The sequence below is a fragment of the Vespula vulgaris genome, chromosome 19, assembly GCF_905475345.1.
Source record: "Vespula vulgaris chromosome 19, iyVesVulg1.1, whole genome shotgun sequence".
NCBI lineage: Eukaryota > Metazoa > Arthropoda > Insecta > Hymenoptera > Vespidae > Vespula > Vespula vulgaris.
In genome coordinates this window covers 1,732,501-1,737,500 of record NC_066604.1, presented here as the reverse complement: position 1 = coordinate 1,737,500, position 5,000 = coordinate 1,732,501, and the positions used below count along the sequence as shown (strand labels likewise).

Here is a 5,000-nt window from a genome sequence, read left to right as displayed (position 1 = left end):
GTTCACGACATATTCGATCAATTATTCGCATTTTGGTGCTTCCTTCGAGTTTATATAGTTATGATCGCTCGCATTTAAAATTTTCTTTCGCTCCCACTTTCTTTATCACACACACATACACACTTTCTCTCTCTCTCTCTCTCTCTCTCTTATTTTATTAATTAAATTACACATACTCAAGTAGAACGAACGAAATTAATTAAACCATTAAAATTAATAAATAAGTAATGATCGATGTATTTTATTTAAATTGCTCTCTGAATTAATTTATATTATATTCGAGAATTAATTAATTAAAAGATATATTTAAAAAGAAAAAGAGAGAGAGAGAGAGAGAAATAAAGAGAAAGAAAGAGAGAGAGAGAAAGAGGGAGAGAGATAGACAGAAAGAAAAAAAAATATTATTAAACTTTCTTAAATATAAGAAATACATCCTAAGGACATTACATTTTTTAATATCAAAAATTGTTCGATTGGTATTAAAAAAGGAAAAAGAAAAGAACGTAGATTCTCTATTTACGAGGAATGAACGAAAAAAAGAAAAAAAAAAGCAGGAAATCACACTATAAACTTTTTTACAAAACGAGGAAGCACGCCGAGGTCCGATCGATCGAGCTTCTCTACACGAATCCCAGACGCAAATTTCTCCTTCCTATCGTTATTTTTATTTCTGTTGTTCCTGTTGTTATTGTTGTTCTCCTTTTCCTTCTTCCTCGTCTCTTTCTTTCTTCTTCTTCCTTCTTCTTTTTCCTTATTTTCCCATCTCTTTCTTTATTTTTTACTCGGTCATTCTTATTAGTTCTAATTAAAAACCATAATCGCTTCGAGTGACGCGTCAATGAATATTAATTTAAGAGAGTTAATGGTTTCATCGAATGAACGAACGTACGTACGAACGAACGAACACGAGTTTCATACCTTTGCACCAGCACTTTGCATTGTGCATCTCTTCGCCAAGTGTATCCGCAGCGTGCATTCGAGCATGTCACTTGAAACTATTCTCTTACTCACTCTCTACTATTCTCAATATGTATATATGTACATATATATGTACGTACGTATATTCATGTATGTGTTTACATGCATGTGGGTGTGCATGTGTGTACGTATATATGCACATGAATATATAAGTTGAAATGAAAAAAGAATGAAAAAAAATAAAAAAGGAAAAAAGAATAAAAAAAGAACCGAGAGAAAGAGAAGAGAGAGAGAGAGAGAGAGAGAGAGAGAAAGAGAAGGGGAAAATAATATCGATCGCACTTTTACATTTTACGACATTTAGGCGCCCCAGGACGACAAACGAGAGCCTCGTTATTTTTTTAATAATTTCTGTTCATTTTTTTGATTGTCCTTTATTTTTATTTTTTTTTATTTCTCTCTCTCTCTCTCTCTCTCTCTCTCTCTCTTTCTCTCTGTTTTTCTCTTTATCTCCTATTTTTGGTACGAGCCAATTTTTTTTTATTTCTCCTCTATTTTTCTCTCCCTTTTCTAACGATCATTATTATTGCTTCGTGATATCCCGTCGATTTTATTCATCTGGTTTTATATATATATATATATATATATATATATATATATATATATTATATACTTATATACTTGTATATTTGATATATTCTGTACTATTCTTGTTTCGTTTATTTGTCAATTTTACGATTTGAACGATTTATATCTGAATCATTGATCTTGAAAGAAAATTAATTTTGGATGGTTAAATAAATGATATATTTTTCAATGTAATTTTTACCCTTTAATTAATTTCTAATTTATGATTTAAATAATTTCAAAATCTCAAATTAGACAATAATCTGAAGTAACGATAATAAATCATTTATGAATTCTCATTGATTCACTGATCTACATGATTTTTGTAGAAAGTTATATTTTCTAGAAAAAATTCTTTATCGTCAATTCTCGTAATGTTGCACTTGGAAATAAACAAGGATTAAACATCGTGAAAATTAATTCGTGTATATAACATCTGTAAAACATAATTACGAAGATAACAATGATCAATTACTTACGTATTCCGACAAACAATTTTAACGCTGTGTTTAGAAAAGAAAACAAAGAAAGAAAAAAGAAAAAAGAAGAGAAAAAAAAAAGAAAAAAACGTTTTTTATCCTTCATCATATGATAATAAAAAGTTTACCGAATGAAGTATTCACGTACATTCGTATTCTTTGTTCTTTTTTTTTCGAATTCGTTTTTTCTTTTTTCCTGCATTTCGATCAGATACGTTCTAATGAATTTTCTTGTTTCTTTCCGTGTCTTTTTCTCTCTTCGTTGTATTTTTTCCCCTCTATGATCTTCTATTTCTTTTTTTTCTCTGTTATTTTTATTTCGTTATGATTTTTATCAGAAAACACTCGCGCAAGATATCAATCATTTCAGTTAAAGCGTTTCGGTTTCATAAAACGATCGATGACGATGACGGCTGCGAACACTACGCCCATGCAAGAAGGTTTAAATTTAGACGATGATATTATTACATTAACCCTTTCTGACCTAGCGATCATTGGAAAAAGCGTGCCATCGTAAGTGTACTCGATATATATATATATATATATATATATATATTTCATTATTTTCTTTAAGTTTTTTTTTCTATATTACATTCTCTTTCTCTCTCTTTCTTTTTTTCTTGCACTCGTAATTTCTCGGCATTTTTAACGTCGTATAGAACACATTAACGCCGATCTCCTACACGAAACTTGAATGTGAAAGAATTAATTGTCGACAATCCTTTAAATATTATTTTAATTGAGTCTTGAGTTCTAAGTAGTTCGTAAACGTTGCTTTTTTATTACGATGTCCCACAAAATGGTCATCATTGTATTTTATTTTATATATTCCTTTTTCCTCTTTTTTTTTTTTTTTAATGAATGCATGTAGCTTACGAGCTTGAAAGAATTCTCTACCGTTATTTTTTTTACATTTATTACGTACGTACGTATTCGTATATTTAATATTGATGTGTTATACATACACACACACACACATGTATATACATGTATATATATAATAATAATAATTATTATTATTATAATAATAATTAATAGACTATATATTGAAAGACGTAACTGTTAACGCGGATTTATTCGCACGAATGATTCGACATATAATATGTTTCCTTCTATGTCTCTCGTCGAGGTGTATGACTTTACGGATCGCTGAATATACATTTATATGTTACGTATATATATGTGTGTGTGTGTGTATGTATGCGTATATGCATGTGCGTGTGTCGGTTATCTATGCACGCAGTGATCATATCCGATATCACCACACCCGAGGTTCAGTCTGATTTAACTATTTTCTATCTCTCTCTATCTTCCTCTCTCTCTCTCTATCTCTTTCTCTTTCTCTCTCTCTCTCTCTCTCTATCCTTCTCTCTGTCTCTCTATATGCTTCTCTATCTATCAATCTATCTATCCACTTATTTATCTATCCTATCTCTCTTGTTAGTCTCTGTAAACCCGTGTTCTTTTGATTTTATTGCCACACGTTCCTTCTATCGCGAATAACATATCACAAATGTTTTATTCATTAATTCTCGAGAGAGAGAGAAAGAGAGAGAGAAAAGAAAAAAAAGTTTATTTACGTATGTAAACGCGCATTAAAACATAGTTCCTGATTATTGAATGATTACATTCATATATATAAATATTCAGATTCATTTCAAAATACACATGTAACTTTTCGAAATAACATTTGCCATTATTTCTTCTTTTTTTCTTTACCTTTTTTGTATATCTTTTGATCGTTTTATTATTTTTTTCTTTCTTTCACAAACCTCCTCCTTCGTTCCTACGCATCAAACACAGCCCGTTGCAAAAGAAATTTTTGTTTTTTCGAGACGTCGATAACAATATATCAATGAAAATATAATAGATACTTATGTTAATTATGATTCTGTACGTTGAACTCGTCGTCTTGTTTCACGGTCAGTAACGATAGTCATTCTAATGCCATCATACGAGCGGTTGCATTATACCAACGCATAAATATGCACCCGAGCATCAATACTTTAACCGATGTACAACTGCACTCCTTTAAAGAGATAATAAAACGCTCGACACTCGTTCCTTTACGAGTCTCTTCTAACACAACGAATGCAACGTGAGTTCAACGAGATTGATATATATATATATATATATATATATATATATATATATATATATATATATATATATTTGTAGTGTATATGTATGCACGTACGTACGTACGTATCTCCGTGATTCTATCGGGTGTTTCGAATATTCACGAATAAAATGATAGATAGAAAAAGAGAGAGAGAGAGAGAGAGAAAGAGAGAATGAATGAAAGTGATTTAAAAGAACAACTTTAATTGTTGAAAATTTTAACAAAATTTAAAACAATAAAAAAGAAAAATAGAAAAAAGAAAAAAGAAGTAACAGTGTCAACATTCGAATATCTATTTTTAAATTTCGATATATATATATATATATATATATATATTATATATATGAATGTATATATACAAGTATATTGCTCGTATACGATCGACGATGAGATTAATCTCGTCTTTTTCTTTCTTTCCTTCTTCTTTTTTTTTTTTGTTATACGTCTCCTCTTCCACCTTCCACCTTCTATTCTTTTTGCTTTTTGTTCTTGTTTTTCTTCTCTTTTTTTTCCCTTTTTTGCATAAGCGATAATTAACAGACGCGTGATGCGTTTAATATACAATTAACATTTAAATATCCTACACGAACATTTTTTTTCATCCTCCTCCTCCTCCTCCTCCTCCTTTCCCACATTTTTTTTCATGCGACGAAAACACACGCGCGCGCACACAGGCACAGATATGCACGCATATTCACACACATAAAACTCTTATTCATATATTCACCTATGTGTAATGATCTCTCCATTCATTTACGAGATATGTATAGATCGTAATTAACTAAATAAGAGGCCATATACTATTATATAATCCTACATAAATTTCACAGAAATTTAAAGGAAAAAAATATTCA

The 5,000-nt window shown here is 30.0% G+C and overlaps 1 protein-coding gene across 26 annotated transcripts in view; it reads right to left on the bottom strand.

Moving 5' to 3' along the window:
• Nucleotides 1-1,387: 1,387 nt before the first annotated feature.
• The window catches only part of LOC127070730 (octopamine receptor beta-2R), a 71,482-nt gene continuing 67,869 nt past the window's right edge, over nucleotides 1,388-5,000 (bottom strand). For all 26 annotated transcript variants that reach the window (XM_051009102.1, XM_051009092.1, XM_051009093.1 and 23 more), the window contains one exon: nucleotides 1,388-5,000. This exon is cut by the window's right edge and continues 2,855 nt beyond it. The gene's annotated coding sequence lies outside the window, so the exon portion shown is untranslated.